General features: G+C 33.3%; 1 protein-coding gene and 1 pseudogene across 2 annotated transcripts in view; both read left to right on the top strand.

Annotated features, from left to right (window-relative positions):
• The window catches only part of Micu1 (mitochondrial calcium uptake 1), a 197,754-nt gene that overhangs the window by 79,381 nt on the left and 99,000 nt on the right, over positions 1 to 19,373 (top strand). The window lies entirely within an intron of this gene.
• Positions 6,473 to 6,571, top strand: LOC143381713 (U6 spliceosomal RNA; annotated as a pseudogene).

The raw sequence follows: 19,373 nt of genomic DNA, 5'->3' as shown, positions 1-19,373 counted from the left end.
ATCATTATAGTAATTTTTTTTTCCAGCACTGGGGATTGAACCCAGGACCTCCCACATCCTAGACAAGTGCTGTACCACTGAGCTATACTTCTGGTCCTGAAAATCATTATAAATAGCTTATTAATGCTGTTATTAAGATTATAATGAAAAATAAGTCTGGCTTTTGTTTAAATGTAATATATCATGAATTTTTAAAATTCCACATATTCCACATACAATTTGTTATGCAGTTATTTCATGTACTTTAGATTAGTTTTTTAATGAAAACTATATTTTTTCTTCATTTACTTTTTTAATGTTTAATAATTGACCTGTAAAATAAAGCAATTATTTCTAAGTAGAGCAAAAATTTTACATTATTTTCAAATATTTATTTCATTTAATCATTTAGTTGCTGTCTTTTATTGATATGGCTTATTTCAAGTGGTTTATATCCTTCATTTTCCCATTTTCTCCTACTACTTTTTCATTCATCAAACTAAATATAGAAACTATATTTTGTATTTTCTGTATAGCAACTTAATCCAAATCAAACATCACCATATTTTCTTTGAAAATCACAGTAGAAAACTTTGTGTTTCAGATAAAGTTGTTTCTTAAACATTACCAATTCAGAGACATCATGTTATGTCTTCTAAAAACTATGAAGTTCACATTCTAATTTAAGTGTATTTACAACAATTGTCCATTGAAACTGATTGTCCATTATTATCATTCCACCATATATTTCTTTCTTTCTGGTTTGGTCTGGGGATTGAACCGAGATCCTCGGGCATGCTAAGCATCTCTATCGCAAATTTCACCCCCCAACTCTAAAAGTTCTTTATAAAATATTGAATAAATGAACTTTGAAATATTCCTTTGAGGATAAATTTTTGGTTCCTTTAAGGAAAATATGAGCATATTTTTTCCTGTAATATAATACTGTTAGTGTGATTATTTACTTCATATCACAGATAAACTAAGACTCTGGAATAAGGTCATGTATTGTATTTCTCCTTGAAATGTATGTTATTAAAGGATTTCTTCTAAGAGTGAAGTGCATCAAAGATCCAGGAAATGTAAGTGAGCAGATGTGGGAACTGAAAGTCTTATGGGGCAAATGAATCTCCATATTTAATTGAACTACTTAAATCCTGGTCAGATTTAGGTAGTTTATATGTAAATAAGATAGATCATTTTGCATTGTTAAGTAGTCATTTTCTCCCCTCCCCGCATCTTTCTTTCCCACCTTTGAGAGACTTGAAACCAGACAAATACAAATTCTTGTTGAATTAATATATTTATTCAAGTTTTTCTGTTGCTAAATATGATTATATAGGTAGAAGTTTATTGTTTTTGGTTGTGATCCATGTTTTCATTTGCCCTGTCAATTCCATCTTTAAAGCAGGGTATATCACTTATGTTCTTTTTTTCTAACAAAAATGAAATTCTTGCTTTAAAAAATATGTATAGCAGATTCTAAGAGATTATACAAATATTCAGTTCCTTGAAGCCAGAAGTTACTCACAAATATTTCATATTCACATGTTATTTAGGAGGTGATGATTTAGCACTTTTTAAAAAAATTTTTGTAGTTGTGTATGGACAGCAGGGTTTTATTTTATTTGTTTATATTTTTATGTGGTGCTGAGGATCAAACCCAGTGCCTCACGCATGCTAGGCAAGTGCTCTGCCACTGAGCTACAGCCCCAGCCCGTGATTTAGTACTTTTTAAAAGCCCCCAATAGCTGGGTACAGTTGGCACATGCCTGTACTCCCAGTAACTAGGGAGCCTGAGATAGAAGGATCATGAGTTTGAGGCCAGCCTTGTATTGTAGCTCAGTGATAGAGTGCCTCTTGGTTCAATACCTAATATCAACCAACCAGTTATTCAGTCCCCCAATAATGTATTAATTCATTGATTGTCAGTGATTTATTTTTCCAGCTTCAAGTGAACTCTCTAAATGGAAAATGCTTGAGTATATTTACCACAGAATGGAATTAATGCCAATAATAATAATATGAAAAAAATAATAGGAGAAGCCTGGCTCCAGAGTCTACCCTCTCTTCATATATCTATCTAAGCTGTTTTTCTTTATGACCTATCTGTAAATCCAAACATTTTCTTATGTTAAGTAGTTGTTATATTTTACTGCCTTACATGATGCTGTTCACTAAAACAAACAAAACAAAAACAAGAAACCTTTGATAATTTTGCTTTGTTTTAGGTAAGAGTTGTTGAAATTGTCCTGTTTTTTTTTTTTAATTTTTTTTTTTTTTTTTTTTAGTTGTAGATGGACAAAATACCTTTATTTTCTTTATTTTTTTTATGTGGTTCTGAGGATCGAACCCAGTGCCTCACTTCAGAACCACAACCTCAGCCCCTGAAAAATTGTCTGTTTTTATTTTAATTTTCATAAAAAAAATTTTTGGAGATGTAGTTTTGCTGTGTTGCCTAGACTGGTCTGAACCTTCTGTGCTCAAGTGATTGTCCTGCCTCAGCCTCCTGTGTAGCTGGGACTATAGGTGTGTGTCACCACACCCATCTCCCAGTCTTTTTCTGTTTATCTTGATAAGTATAGATGGAAACCCATAATAAATGAAAAGCATAGCATAATTTTAAAGAAAGAAGAGATATACAAATTTTAATACCTAAATTTGGGGATAAGAATGTCAAATTCTGTTATTTGTTCCATTATTTTTTCACATATCATGAGTCTCAATTGCTATTTTGAAAAGTGCTATGTCTATTTTAATTGAAGCCATCGCTTATTTTGTTTCTTCATTTGGTAGTGCTGGGGATTTGAGCATGTTAGGCAAGCACTCTACCAGTGAGCTATATCCCCAGCCCAAAGCCATAACTCTTTTTTTTTTTTTTTTGAAAAGAAGAATATTTATTTTGGTTCACAATTTTGGAGTTTTCAGTCTGTTGGCTCATTGCTTTCAGGTGGATGTCTAGGCACTATATCATGATGGGGAGCTCATGGTTAAACAAGCTCCAATGCCATCACTCTTAAAGTGAACAATGCCATCACTCTTAAAGTGAGCAATGCCATCTATATTTGAAAAACTGAATCTCTGCTGATTATAATCAGACAAATAGAAAAAGTAATGTTGCTGTTGTAAACAAAACCACATATTTACTCTTTCAAGTACATTAAACATGAGGCTGTTCATTATAGTCAGTCTACATGGAAGCAAAAATTAATATGTTATGAGATTGCCATGGTGAACTCAAGTCTGATTCAACGTTTCAGGAAGTTCTTTGAGCTGGTAGTATAACTCAGTAGTAGAGCTCATGCTTAGCACTGAGGTCCTGGGTTCATTTCCCCATCAGAAAAAAATTAATTCTTCACACCTGCTGGAACTTTATATTATGTTTTGTGTTTAGTCACAGATTTTTCCCATTTTCTTTCTCACCCAGTTCTTTAAATTACTTTCAAAACATTTTCTCAATTTTCTCTCTTCTGACGAATTAGCAACTTTAGTCCTTTTTTCCACACAGTAACCCTAAAATCTAGCTTTGGTGTCTGGAATATTTTCCAAGCATTTCATTTTGAGCACTCAGTATTTGACAGCCATATGTGAATGATTATTAGATATTATAAAGCCTGCTGAATTGAGTGTGAAAAATATAACCTCATGCATTGGTGTACTTACTGTGTAATAGAGCAGTTTGAAAAGAGTGTGGGCTTGAGATAATCATGTATTCATTCAAATATGGGCTTTACTGCAAAATTGATGGGTAATTTTGGGCAAGAGACCAGTTAACCTCTGAGTGTCAGTTACACTCTGTAAAATTGGAACATTAGGTAAAGCATCTGGCTCTACAGATTGTAGCTGTTTTGCATGACTTTGAGCCCTTTACTCAATTTATCGAAGGAATTATCTGCTAACATGTGAATTATCTTCTTTCTTAGTTTATATGAAATGCTACATCTTACCCTATGCACAGTTGTTCTCTTCATGGTTTTTTCCTTCCAATTTCAATCAGCTATAAAAATCTCTTTGTGCTATGTTGGTAGTGAGTGATTTGCCTGGGTTAAATTTGCCTGGTCCATTAACCAAAGAGAGACCTCTGGTTTGATATCTTCTATCTGAGCTGTCCTGTATTCACAGCAATTTATCTCACTCCCATGTTGTAAAATCCTTTGAGCCTCTGTCACATCAATACCAGCTGTTGACTTGTTAATTGCTAAAAGCATCTATTTTTTTTGTCCAGAACTTTTATAACACTACTAAACTTGGTTTGAAAATGATGGTAAGTTTAGGTCAAATTTTATTTTACAACCAGTGAAATTATTTATTGAAAAAATTCTTTAAAACCTAAACTGTTCCCTCAAATGCCAGCCATGATGACTGGTCTTTTTCACCTGTGTGGTTAGTACTTCATTTAGGACATCATAATTTTGGAGGATACCTGTTTATAAGTAGTCATTCTGAACTCATTCAAATTTGGTTTATATGGGTGGCAAAACAGTCAATTTATTATGAGGTGAAAAAAATACTAACATCCATGAGATGTGAGACACCTTATAGTAAACTTAGAGTTCCTTTTATAGAAACAGGAAGTTTTTCTACCACAATACATTTCTTGTTAGGAAGATTAGGAATTGCATTGTTATGATAGTTTGTTTTATTATGCCTAATGAGTCATATCTAAAATATTTTTGTTATCCTCATTTTTTTATTTCCAGGTGTTCAGTGGTATTTGTACAGGCTTTAATTGCTCCTTTATGTGTTATTATTTGTGAGATATATATAGGTAGATAGATAGATTTGGGAGTATTTATTCATGTAATCAAACAATGTTTTTTTTTTCTTTTTCTCATCTTCTGATCAGGATTTCTGGCAGGTACTGACTCAGCAGCATGTGCTTTAATTTAATTAATGCTCCAGAATCCATAGTAATGCTTCAGAGGCAAAGGTTCAGTGCATGCCCATGTCCTTCCCCTGCTCCTTTCAGAATGATTCAGTTCCTGTCACTTTAAAATAACATACTTTAATGTAATAATTCAAATGCTACACAAGTCCTTGAGAATATAGTAACCAGCATAATTTAAAGGGAAGACTTTACACAAGTTAAAGTTGCTATACAAAAGGTCAAGAAATATTACTTTTAGTAACTATATTGTTTGAGAAATTCATTAATTGGAGTATTTACGTAGTCTTATTGGGGATGTTTTATTCCTAGCTGAAATGTAATAGCAATGAAAAACAATAGTAACATTAAAAATTGATAGTTTTTTTTCCTTTAGAAATTTCTTACATAGTAAATGTAGATAAGCAGTTGTTTAGTTGCACTTTGCTCAATTAAGTGACTTAAGAGGAAACACATGGACTATTTAGAAAGACTTCATTATTTTGTTCTTTTGAGCTAATCAATGACTTTAACTTGGAAAAGCCAGCAAACATATGGAGAAAACCATAGAAAAAATATATATTTATAACCTGAAAAAGGAGACTGTCAAAGATACTACAAACAAATTCTTTTTAAATTGATCTTCAGAGGCTTGGGCTCTTTAATTGTAGTTTGCAAATTATTAAAGTTCATTTATTAAGGAAATTACCCTCGCATTTTTGTTGTTTGGCAGTCTTTTTTTTTAATATTTTAAAATTTTATTTTTTGGAACCAGGGATTGAACCCAACCAAGGGTGCTTAACTACTGAGCCACACCCCTGACCTGTTTTTTATTTTTTTATTTTGAGACAGGGTCTGGCTTAGGGTCTCGCCAAATTGCTGAGGTTGGCTTTGAACTTATGATCCTCCTGTCTCAGCCTCCAGAGCCACTGGGATTACAGGCATGTGTACCTGGCTGGTTGGCAGTTTTAATAAAAACATAAATTGAATTATAAATCTCTTTTGGGCTTAAAATAATGATATAACTAATTGAGACAACTGAGTGCTCTTTCTTTTTATAGTAAACTTTTTCAGCGCTCTATTCTTAGTACTTCCTATGCCAGGTCCCCAAACCAGTCATCCTGTTACTCATGCAATAGGTTATCTTCCTAAATACCTGTGCTTTTAACTGTATTCTGAAATAAACTACCAAATGCTTTAAAATTATGTCAAAATAATTTATTGATCTCATTATCAATGTTTCTAATCCTGTGGAGTCTATTTTAGAATACTATGTTATAAACATTTACTGAGTGCTAAGGAGAGTTAAATCAGATGAGATGCTAACACCTGTCATTTGAGGATAGCCACTTCCAACTCTCTAATTATGGTAGGATTGTTTGTAGAAGTCAGCTTTTAAAAACTCACTTTTCCTTAGTAATTGTATGGATTAAGACTGAAAGATTTAAAATGACTTGCCTCAGAGTAGATTCATACTAGAGAGGAATAGAGAAGAGAGATAGTAATTATTAAGTGCTTGAAAGTCTGGAATCAACCACCATAGATGACAAAGCACTAGTCTTTTTTAAGCTTTCACTATTGAAGATAATATTCTTGAACTTGATGAATGATTGAAAATCAGGTTTTATGGTGCTCACTTCAGTAGCACATATACTAAAATTGGAACCAGACAGAGATCATAGTCCCTGGGCAAGGAAGACACACATTCATGAAGCATTCATATTTTTGATCATTAATCTTTTCCTACACCTGTTACAGTTTTTATAGTCATTTGATAAAAAGTAACTGAAGGGGCTGGAAATATTGCTCAATGGTTGGGCATTTGCCTAGCATGTGTAAGGACCTGAGTTTGATCCTTAGCACCTATAGTCCCACCTACTTGGGAGGTTGAAGCAGAAGGATCACTTGAGCCCACAAGTTCTGGACCAGTCTTTGCAATATAGTGAGACTGTACCTCAAAAGAAAGAAAGTAAAGAAAGCAATATATAAAATCCTGGGTGTGGTGGCATATGCATGTAATCCCAGCTACTCAGGAGGCTGAGGCAGGAGGATTTCAAGTTTGAGACCAGCCTCAGCAACTTAGCAAGAACCTGTCTAAAAGTAAAAAGGGCTGGGATGTACATGCTCAGTAGTAGAGTATCTCAGGGTTCAATCTCCAGTACCATAAACAAAAAAAACCCCACACACTTTGATAAAGTTAGAAATATTTTTTAAAAATCAAATTCTACTGTATTCTTAAGGGTATCTTGTGAATAATTTTTTTTTTTAGAATACTGAGGGAATTGCTTATCTGTATGGGGTTCTGTAAATATCATTCATTCTGATGACACTAGTATGAATTGTTTAACCTCCCGAAGGCCAATGAACCTTATAGAAGAGGCCTTTCTTGCTTGCTTCTTTGCAGAGATTTGTTCTTTGCATGCCAAGTTTCTATTGCCTGTGGAAAGGCCAGAATCAAAGGCTTGATAGCATAGATTGCTGTTCTTCAGATGCAGCTTATTAATGGTTTCAGATACTTACTGTATTGCTGTGAGGAGCATCCATGTCTCTTTCCAGTCTCTCAAGTTCCACCATGTATTTGATTATTCAAGTTGACAAAAGAAATAATAATGTATTAAGTACTCCAAAAGAGGAGGTCATTTCTTGGTTGTTAGACTCCTATTAAGATGTCTTTAAGTACATTTTTTATTTTAGATTATGTTATGTTTGAGTTTGAGATCAACTGAACCCATTTGGTTTATCATTGTTGATTTGCAAGCATAACATGACTAACCATTACATTTCAGACACCTTTGTGTTTAGCTTTTTCATCATAAAACAAGATTTGAAATTCACTTTGACAAAATAGAACTTTATTCCAGACCAGCTTGTTTTTTCATATTACTTTAACACAAACACTAGTAGTATGTTTTACAATTACACAAATAAGTTTCTCTAAAAACTGCTCTAAACAAGTAGCTGCTCTTTTGTTAACAGGTTTTCAACTTAGTGTAAATATTTGTTGTCTTTAGTTGTTGAGAATATGTGAGGAGAGTTCTTGCTTTGTAAATTTGTCTTTGGCATGATGCATTTTCAGAAGTTCTAAACTTGAATAAAAAGTTTTTACATTTACAGATTAATGTATGTTGAGTATAAATGACCATTATATTCTTGAAGTGGTGTACATTTCAAAAATGATTAAAATATGCATTTAAATAAGTGAAGACCTAAAAAAAATTATATGCCTAATAATCATTGGCTCAGGCTTTCCTCTTAGAGTTAACAGATAAAAGTTATGCCCCAAGGTTAAAGTTTTACAAGTGAACTGTTTTGCTTCAAAATAATTAGTCCTTATTAATATTTTCAGAAGTTGAAAACAATACAGGTACCCTGTGTTGTCCTTTGGGGTTGATACAAGGTAACATTCAGTGGTTCATGGCATGGGCTATGGAGTGAAGCCATGGACTATCTTACTTCTATATAACATTGTCACTTGAGCTACTTATGTAACTTTTCTAAATGTGACGTGCAGATAATAGGATCACTTACCTCATAGAGTTGCAATGAGGACTTAAGAGAATTCAGGTGTAAAAGTTGTTAGCATAGTGCCTGGCACAGAATCTGAAAAGTATAATTCTTAAATTATATATCTTTAATGGCCAGAAGTATTCAAGGGATACCTATAAATGTTTGATTTCAAAATTAATATAAAATTTTTGATCTGAAGAGTTTCCTGGGAGATGATAGTTGCTAGAACAGTATAAATCAAGTGTGTAAACAGTGATCCTCAGTGAACCTTTTTATTTTTTTCTTGTAATATTATTTTCCAAATGGAAGAAAGTGAAATTACTATATTGATTTGTTTTCAAAACTTGTGCTTGAGATTGTTTTTATATTAACTGATAGGGAAGCCTTTTATAACCTTGTGACTAAAGGATTATAGATATGTGCTGCTAAGCTCATGAGTGTTCTTTTCAGCACTGATCTATTTGAGTGACTAAAGTTCAGAGTTAATTTCTTAGATTTAGATAGCAAACAATCAAGTGATGAAACATGAATTCTCACACTTAGAGCTGATTTGATGCAGTGCATAGGCATAATATGGTAGAACATAATAGAGCTGATTTTTCTCCCAGAGTTTTGATAATACCTCATCAGATACTGAACATTAAAATGAATCATTTCAAGCCAGGCACAGTGGCACATGCCTATAATCCCAGCAACTCAGGAAGCCAAGGTAGGAGGATCGTGAATTCAAAGCCAGCCTGAGCAACTTAGTGAGATCCTTGCCTCAAAATAAAAAAAATTAAAAGGACTGGGGATGTAGCTCAGTGGTTAAGTACCCCTTGGTTCAATCCCCGGTAGCAGAGTAAATAAATAAATAGTAAATAAATCATTTCAATAAAGTTGTGTCATTTCCTCAAAGTTAATATCATTACAGTGGGTTTTTTTGAATTTTTATTATTGCTTTAATCAAATCATCTGCCAGTGTTTAATTTTTTAAGCATCTTCATTTTTATCATTTTCTCTGAAGCCACCTAGCTAATGAAATAAAACATTTTATTATAGATATTTGGAATTGTTCTCAGAGCTCAGGTGGTTAGAATTGGGACTGAAAAGAGAATTGCTTTCTGGCAGAGTGAAGTTTACACTATCTTAAGCATTCATCTTCCTCAGTTTATTGCATAGTAATTTATGTTTGCCTCAAATACAGTATACCTTTGAAAGGCTTAGAAGAAAGTCTTAAGTCAGAAGGGGAAACCACAAATTACTCAGTTAAAAAAATCTCAATTTTATTTTTATCTGACATATACCCCAATTCTACCTTCCTACAAGTTCATGTATAGGGTGGGGGAGAAGAAAAACATATTTTAGCTATGCAAAATTTTGTTTGGGAGTAATATGATTGCTTAAGATTGATATCTTACCAAGGCTTTGGCATCTATATGCACCAATAAGATAATGAAGTATGAGCATTAAATGCATGGGAAAATTGCTGAATTTTCTCTTCTTAACACTCTCCCCCCTTCCTGCGCTAACCCCAGCAATAGGTAGAAATACTACTTTTTAATTTGGAAATGGTATGCCAAAATTGCATTTTCCAGAAGCAGCATATTTTCATTGATTTGTTTTAGAAGTACAACCTTAGATATTACTTGTGGGATTTGAAATGTGTTTCAGCAATATAGAGAAATGTTAATATTAAAATAATTATAATAAATGTTAATGTTAAGCTAAACTGAAGATTTCAGCTTCACAAAGGGTGTCATCTTAATCCAAATAGTAAGGCTGTGTTCTTTATCAGATTTTCTATATACCAAAGATAATTTTGAGTCTAGGTAACATATAAGCATTTATTTGACAAACATAGTCCATCAACTTCTGTTAGATTGAAAAAGTTTATAGAACTTGAAAAGTGGGTCTTAACTAGAAGAAATATTAGTAAATTTTAGATATAAGTTTTCTCTCTGGCTTCATCCAGTTGAGTTCAAGAAGGCAAAATCATTGTCCCTATTTTGATCAACCCCATAACTAGCTAGATTCATTGTTTGAGCACATGGAATACTTGTAAGTTGGAATCTTGTCAAGAAATCCCAGTTTTGACCTCCATTTAGAAGTGTATATGTGATGTTTACCCATGGAGAAAACTGATCTGAATTTTCATTTTGCAAAATTGAACAATGATTAAGAAAAACTAACCAAAACTTTCTCTGTTCTTTTAGTCTTGATTTGGCCCCTCATACCACCTGCAGCTTTAGCCATAGATTTATAAGTTATGTAGTTGATCAGAAATCAACCTGTGGTGCTTCAGCACAGTCATGCAGTAAAGTCAGGTTTTAGACTCACTGAACTGTAGCATTAAATGGACATGGAGGATGATTTACTATATAATAAATTGACTCCTAAGTCTGTTTATCTAAAAAGAGATTCAGTATATGTTATGACTGAGTTCAGTACTAGACGCCTTATGAGGGGTATTTATTTTTTTGCCTTTACTTGAGAATGGTAATTTCAATGTCTGTAGCTATGTTTCAAATTTTGAAGTGAATAAGACTAGATTGTAAGTGAATGAGAAAATAGTTATATTTTGTTTATATAAGTCAGATAAACTCATTGTTTTGAAATATTTTGCATAATTTCTTTTCCAGAATAAAATAACATTTGTCACTAAATTGAACAGGAGAGCTGTTCTGATAATTGACCTGCATTCTGCTTTCACATCCTTAATTTCAGAAATTCAGGTTATTGGAATAGAATTTTATGTATAATTTCTATGCTGCATAAAGTAATGTAATGCTTTGTAACTTATCTATACTTAGAATCTCTCTTTAAAATACCCAGTTCTGTTTAAATGATTTTCAGCATATATTTTGAAGTATTACAAGAATCTTACAAGAATCTTTTTAAAATTTTTTACTTGTTCTTTTTAGTTACATATAACAGTAGAATGTATTTTGACATAACATACATCCATGGAGTGTAACTTCCCATTCGTGGTTGAACATGATGTGGAGTTACACTGGTTGTGTATTCATATATGAACACAGGAAAGTTATATCCAATTCATTCTACTGTCTTTCTCATTCCCATCTCCCTGCTCTTCCCTCCACCTCCATCCAATCTGGTGAACCTCATACACCGCCTATTATGACTTAGCGTCCACATATCAGAGAGAACATTTGGCCTTTAGTTTTTTGGGATTGGTTTATTTCACTTAGCAGGATAGTCTCCAGTTCCATTCATTTAACTGTAAATGCCAAAATTTCATTCTTATTTATGGCTGAATAATATTCCATTGTATGTATGTACCACATTTTCTTTTATCCATTCATCTGTTGAAGGGCACCTAGGTTGGCTCAGTAGCTTGGCTCTTGTGGAATTGAGCTGCTGTGAACATTGATGTGGCCATGTCACTGCAGTATGCTAATTTTAAATCCTTTGGGTATATGCTGAGGAGTGGGATAACTGGGACAAATGATGGTTCCATTCCAAGTTTTCTGAGGAATCTCCATACTGCTTTTACAGAGTTGTAGTACCAATTTGCAATCCCACCAGCAGTGTATGAGTATATTACAAGATTCTTAAATCAGAAACTTATAGATGAAACAAGTTTCTCATAGGCCCTTACCCAAAAAAAAAAAAAAAAAAAAATGTTTTTAACTGAACTAATACCATAAGATATTACCTAATCTCACGTTGTATGCATCTATAATTTATTTGAAATGTATTCTATTTCTTTGGATCTTTATATACAAAATTATTTTTATTGAAGTGTGTTTTATTTTGTAGTTGTATTAAATTTATTAATATTGAATTAAATATAAATCCATAGATTAGGTTATATTAGTAAAAATTGCATATTAATATAAATGTTTACTGATAACAAAAATATAAATAACTACCTGAGGCACTGAGATAAAATGAATATTATTAACATTCTGATAAGGAACATTATGTTTTCCTTAGAATATGCCTCCATTTAGTACCTGAAGTATATAATGTTTGTTTAGGGGGAAAATGGCTTAAAATTTAGCCCAACATTAAACATTTTTGAAAATATTAAGCAAAGGAGCATTGTACTGACATTTTTAATTTGTAAAATTGGGCATTGATAAGACCTTTTAAATAAGAAAAACTAACCAAAACCACTTTGGTACTGTCCTTTCTTCAATCCATTTTTGCCATACTTTGGGGCTTTAAAAAGTTACTCATTTCACTGGAGCAAATTATGTTATATGCATTTATGAATATATCAGAACAAACCCCACAGTTATGTATATTACAATGCACTAATTTTTTTTTAAGTTTTAGTAGTAGTTGGACACAATACCTTTATTTATTTTATTTATTTGTTTTTATGTGGTGCTGTGGATCGAACCCAGGGCCCCGCACATGCTAGTCGAGCACTCTACTGCTGAGCCACAATCTTTTTAAAAAAGAAATGTAGGACTGGGGTTATGGCTCAGTGGTAGAGTGCTCGCCTCACACGTGCAAGGCCCTGGGTTCAATCCTCAGTACCACATATAAGTAAATAAAGTTATTGTGTCCAACTACAACTACAAAAAAGAAATATAAATTAAGACCTTCCTGAGATATTCTCTCCCCAAGCAGGGAGACATCACACTGTCTGCAAGGCTATTGGTAAGCAGACCTTGTCATACATTGGATGTAAAAATGCAAAACAGTGCAACCCCTAATTAACTGCCACATGTTAAATGTGGTAATATTAAAAGAAGCAAATGAGGACTGGGATTGTGGCTCAGTGGTAAAGTACTTGCCTAGCATGTGTGAGGCACTGGGTTCGACCCTCAGCATCACATACAAAAATAAAATAAACATATTATGTCCATCTACAACTAAAAATATTAAAAAAAAGAATCAGCAACAAATGAAATAAAATGTTTATATTTGGGGAATCTGAGTGAAGGACCTAAGGTAACTCTGTACTATTCTTTTAGCTTTTCTGTAAATTAAGATTATATCAAAATACAAAAAAAAATTAAAGGAGAAAAAAGTTATTCATTTCAAATTCATATGACCAAATTTTTATAGCTTCCCATTAGTACCATGGCTAATAGGTTTTAAGATATGACCTATAGTGGATTCAGATCTTCAATGGAAAAAGACCTCCTAAGAAGCAACCATAGACACACATTCTAACCATTAACCTAATAACTCATTTTTCTCCCATATTTTGATGTTTATTTGATGTTCCTTTCACTTTAAATAATTTGAGAGATCAAATGTAAGAGTTTTATGATAATTTTGGTATCTGTGGTTAATACATGTTAAGGAATTTTAGAATCTTCTTTGCAGTTTTGGATACTCCTAAACCCATTTACAAATTCTTAGGACTGATAAATATATAATCTTAAACGTATCTGAACCACTCTTTAACAAGCAGATGCCTGAGAAAATGTACAAATGACCTCTCTCCCTCTCTCCTATCCTAGCTCCAGAAATGTAGAAAAACAATGTAAACCTTAACTGAAGAATTACAAGATTCTAATTCATAGCACCTCACAAAGTATGAGTAATTTTTAAATCCGCATTAAGCATCTTTTTCATTTTTAAGGAGCTGCTGCTAAACATACACATCCACACATACATTCCTTTTCCTTTCTTCTACTTTTTCAGACCATATTTTTTTCCCAGATATTTTCTTTGACTTTTTTTGTAGAGCAGTTTAACCTTCTTTTTGTCATTCTTTCTCCCTGTCACTCTATTCATTATAGTAGAGGTCTCACACAAAGCCACACAAACAAAAATCTCCCCTCCTCTAGGGAACAAAAGGTATTAAGCATGGCATGTTCTATTTAATGAAGGAATGGCAAGGATACCTTCCTGCAGAAAGCACGTGTACCAATTAGCACTCTAAGGTGTTATAAACCTATGGAGAAATGTTCTGATAGTAATTCATTACTCACAATCAATGTACTATTCAAGGTCTGTTTAGTGAATTTTTATTATCTTGGTAGACTTTAAAATTATTCTCTTGGTGACATGAATAAGCGTAAACCATGATGTTCAGTCTCTCAGGTTGCCTTTTTAGCCATCTAAATGATTCCATGTTTATTTTTTCTTTGGAAGGCATATACTCTGCTAGGAATCTGAGGACCTTCAAAAGGAAAATGAGCTACTAACAGCAGAAAATTACATAAAAGACTAATCTAGACTTATACAACCAATTTATTTTTTAAAAAAATATTTATTTTTTATAGGTGGACACAATACCTTTATTTTTTTTATTTTTATGTGGTGTTGAGAATCGAACCCAGTGCCTCATGCACACTAAGTGAGCATTCTACCCGAGTCACAAACCCAGCTCAGAGGTAAACCCAGCTCATTGTTAAAAATCAACTCATTTTTAACAAAGGTGCCCAAATAATTCACTGGGAAAGGATTCTCAAGAAGTGGTTGAGAAACAATTATATATCCATTTTTTTAAAAAAATGACCCTTACCCCTCCCTTAGCTCCCCATATACAGAATACACTTAAAATTAATCATAAACCTAAATTGCATGTGTGTGCACAACCATATGGTTTCTAAAAGAAAATATTGGCAAAAAATGTTTTAGTATGCAGAAAACAATCAAAAATTTTTTTATAAATTTAGATTTCATGAAAATTAAAAGCTTCTGATTATCAAAATACAAATGGCAAGCCATAGACTGGCAGATAATATTTTTAATATCTATACTTGTCTTTGTTTTCTGTTGTTGAATAACAATGAATAAATCCATAGCTTAGTGTCTTTAAATGATAATAGTCATTTCTTATTTTTCATGCTTCTTGTGAATCAGAAAGTAGGGAGTAATTTGGCTGGATAGTTCTGGTTCAGGCTGTTTCATGAGGTTGTAGTTAGATATTGACTGGGGCATTAGTAACCTACCTTGACTGAGAATAAGGATTTATTTCCAAGGTGGGTCACTCTAATATCTAGTAAGATAATACTGACTGTTGATCAACGGCCTCGTGTCCTCTTCGTGTAGTCCTTTCCACAGACCTGTTTGAAGTTACTGTTCAGATGGAAAGCTGGCTTCCATCAAACAAAGCAAAGTGCCTTTTATACCATTTATGACTAAGCCTCAGAAGTCACACATTATATAGACCAACTCAGATTCAGTGTAGGAGGATGGGATGTAGATACCAGGAGACAGGATTCATTGGAGTCGTATTGGAATCTGGTTGCCATACTGACAGAGGTCTCATATTTGGAATATATGATGACCTACTGCATGTTAGTAATAAAATGACAAACAGCCCAATTTAAAAATGGGTAAAACGTCATTGGAGAAAAGACAGCCTTTTAAACAAATGGTGCAGAGTAAACTGATTATTCATATGTTGAAGAATGAGACTAGATCCTTAATCTGAGCAACAGTCAAAATGGATCAAAGACTTAGGAATTGGATCAGAACTATACAGCTCCTAAAAGAAAAATAAGATCAACGCTCTAACATATAGGTCTAGGCAATGACTTTCTCAGTAGGACTCCTGAGTTTTAAGGAAATAGTGCCAAAAATTAACAAATGGATGGCATAAAATTAAAAAGCTTATGCACAGCAAAGGAAACGAGAATGTGAAGAGAGAATCTACAGAATGGGAGAAGATCTTTGCTAGCCTCTCTTTTGACAGAGAATTAATATCCAGAACACATAAAGAACTAGAACAAAACAATAAATGAGCACTTTTCAAAAGAAGAAATACAATTGCCCCCCAAAAATATGAAAAAATGTTAAAAACGTTTTTATAACAATTATGGAAATGTAAAAAAAAATACTGAGATTTCATCTTGCTATAGTTAGAATGGCAGCCATCAAAAATACAAAGAATAATAAATACTGGAGAGGATGTGGAGAAAAAGAAACTCTTTTACCTTTGATGGGATAGTAAATTAGTACAATCACTATGGAAATCAATCTGGAGGTTTCTCTTCTGTAAAAAACACTAGGAGTGAACCACCTCTATGATCCCACTTCACAGTATTTATCCTAAAGAATTGAAGTTAGCATACTACAGTGATACATGCATGCCCATGTTTATAACAGCACAGTTCACAACAGGAAACTATGGAACTGGCCTAAGTCTCTATCAATGGATGAATAGATAAACAAAATTTGAGATACCCACACAAAATGGAGTTTTATTCAGCCATAAAGAAGAATGAAGTTATGTCATTCTGTGTGGATAGAACTTGAGAATATTATGTTAAGTGAAATAAGCCAAACTCAGAAAGTTAGGGGTCATATGTTTCCTCTCAGGGAAGTTAGAGAGGAAAAAAGAAAAAAAGGGGTTTGCAGATCTCATGAAAATCAAAGGGTGATCAGAGTAGAAGAAGGGAACTAGTGGGGGAAATAATGGTGAATTATATTGGACAAATATGTATCACATACATGCGCAAAAATGTAACAGTGAATACCATCATTATGTGTAAAATAATGCACCAATTAAAAATGGGTGAATACAGTCACCAATAAAATTAAAAGTATTCAACAACATTGGTCACTGGGAAAATATGCAATAAATTATAATGAAATACCACTATGTATCAATTTAAATGGCTACTAAAGAGATTGGCAGCGAAAATGGTAGCAATGATATGGAGCACCTGGGACTCTCCTCCATTGGTGGTGCAGATGAAAAAAGTACAACATCTTGAGGAAATTCATAATATTTAAAAGTTGTAAAAAGCCCAAAAGTTTGTTAGTAAGGTATAAATAACTTATATTTATGTGTATTTGCATTTTACATTGTATTGTACAACACAGTTACTTATTGCAATACTTAATATATTTATTTTTACTTTATTATGTTACTGAGCAATGTAAAATACTACTTAGCAATAAAGTTGAAGTACTGATTATGGGTGAATCTCCTAAACACTATGGTGAGCCAAAGAAGCTGGACACCAAGGTATATACTGGTAATTCCATTTATATGAAGCTCTGAAATAATCCCTGGCTTGAAAAAAAAATATATATATATATATATATTATATGGTCTATATATAGATATATTTCATAATTCATGTACATTAACTTGTATAAGAATTAACTTGTATTATGCTACATATAAATTTTATTTACAATGGTAATATCCTGAACTATAGATGAAATGTTTGTTTTCTGTGGGAATATTATAGCGAAGCTATTTTTTGTGTATTCTGAACTTGAGCAAATAAGTAAATATATTGAAGACAATAGGAACTAACATTCTCAATTTTGGAGAGAAGTGTAACAAGTGTTAAGATTAAATAGTACCCTAGAGTGGAACTAAGTATCAATATGAATTCATGTATGATTCATGATAGCTAGATATGAATCCAATCATGAGGAGACAGCAGCCTATTTCAGAATGAGGGATATTCTGCAGTGTAACACACCAGAACTTTTTATATTGTCAAGATCAAGAAATACAAAGTGATAAAAAATGGCAGAGTAGGGAACTCCAAAACTATCTCTCTCATTAAGCCAGTGATTAAACTGATTTTAAAAAAAAGTTAGCTGCTTCAGATTTCTAGAATCTAATCAAAAGCTTAAAACAACCAGGGGGATGTCTAAAGAATAAGCTTCTTCAGCCTGATGGCAGCCATATAAATAGTGACCCATATTTCTGGTATAGCTTGTTCGTGCCAGAAGGAGCAGTACAGACCTTGTTCCCGGAATGCTGTGGATGTGGGCTTTGACCTGTCTGGTGGCTCCCTAAGGAATTACCCAAGGTGCTTGCCTTTGTTTTTGCCTGACTCAGAGCTTTTTTGGAGCTGAGGTACATTTGTCAGAATCATTTAAAGGTAAATATACTAGCTGTGTGGCAACCTGTTACAAGCAATACATGAACTAAAAGCCTTGGGAGGAACAGACTGTGTAAAGGAGAGAACAAGGGCTTTGAAAAGTTAAGCCGTATACTGCAGAAACAGGAATGCCCAGTGAGCTGAAACTGGAACTCAGTGGTGGAGTACTTGCCTAACATGTACCTTAGGTTCAAACTCACAACTAAGGGTGGATAAAAAGGCCCAGATCTGAATGTTCAGAAGAAACCTTAGTAGACCCTATGCTGTCATGTTTGGCTGTTTTTTTGGCCCCATGCAAGCAGGAATCTAAGGCTAAAGGAAAATTGAAAACATTCTGGTCAAGCATTGAAGAAATTCCCAATAACCAACCTGCAAAGACCTGGAGAGTAAGTATATTTCCCCATTTAACTTCAGGCATTTAAGGAAACAACTAGCTGATCAATAAGGTTAAGAAAGTTTAGAAAAGTCACTAAAACAACTTCAACAATAAGAAGACTTACCACATGATAATACAATAAATGTCCAGTATCCAACAGGAAGTCATTCTTGCATGGAAACAATAAGGTATGGCACAGTCACAGAAAAATTTTTTAAAAGAAGTATCCTTGAAGCACAGGTATACTATTCAGGGACTTTAAATCAACCATCCATAGTATAGTCAAATACCCAGAAGAAACATGGAGAATTACATATGAAGTAAAAGGATATTAGTAAAAATGTAGAAATTATTATTTTTGTTTAAAGTACCAAATAAAAACTCTGGAACTTTGAAGTATAATGACTGAGGTGAAAAAATTCACTGGAGATGTAAAACCAGCGTATTTGAGTAAGAAGTGAGAAGTATCAGTGATCTTGAAAATTCATCAATTGGCCTGGGACTGTAGCTCAGTGGTAGAACACTTGCCTTGCGTGTGTGAGGTAGTGGGTTCGATCCTCAGCACCACATAAAAATAAATAAATAAAGATATTTTAAAAAAGAAAACTCATCAATTGATATTATCCAACCTAAAGTAGGGAGAATGAAGAACAGAGCTTAAGACACACTTTGAAATGGTTACATGGTAAATCTTAAGTTACTTGCATTTTATCCCAATTTTTAAAACAATTATAAAAACCTGTAGTACTGGGGCTGGGGTTGTGGCTCAGTGGTAGAGCACTTGCCTAGCACGTGCAAGCCCTGGGTTCAATCCTCAGCACCACATAAAAATAATAAAATAGGGGCTGGAGTTGTGGCTCAGTAATAGAGTGCTCGCCTA

The sequence above is a fragment of the Callospermophilus lateralis genome, chromosome 15 (assembly GCF_048772815.1).
Source record: "Callospermophilus lateralis isolate mCalLat2 chromosome 15, mCalLat2.hap1, whole genome shotgun sequence".
Taxonomy (NCBI): domain Eukaryota; kingdom Metazoa; phylum Chordata; class Mammalia; order Rodentia; family Sciuridae; genus Callospermophilus; species Callospermophilus lateralis.
The sequence above is the reverse complement of the archived record's forward strand: the minus strand, read 5'-3'. Positions and strand labels throughout refer to the sequence as shown.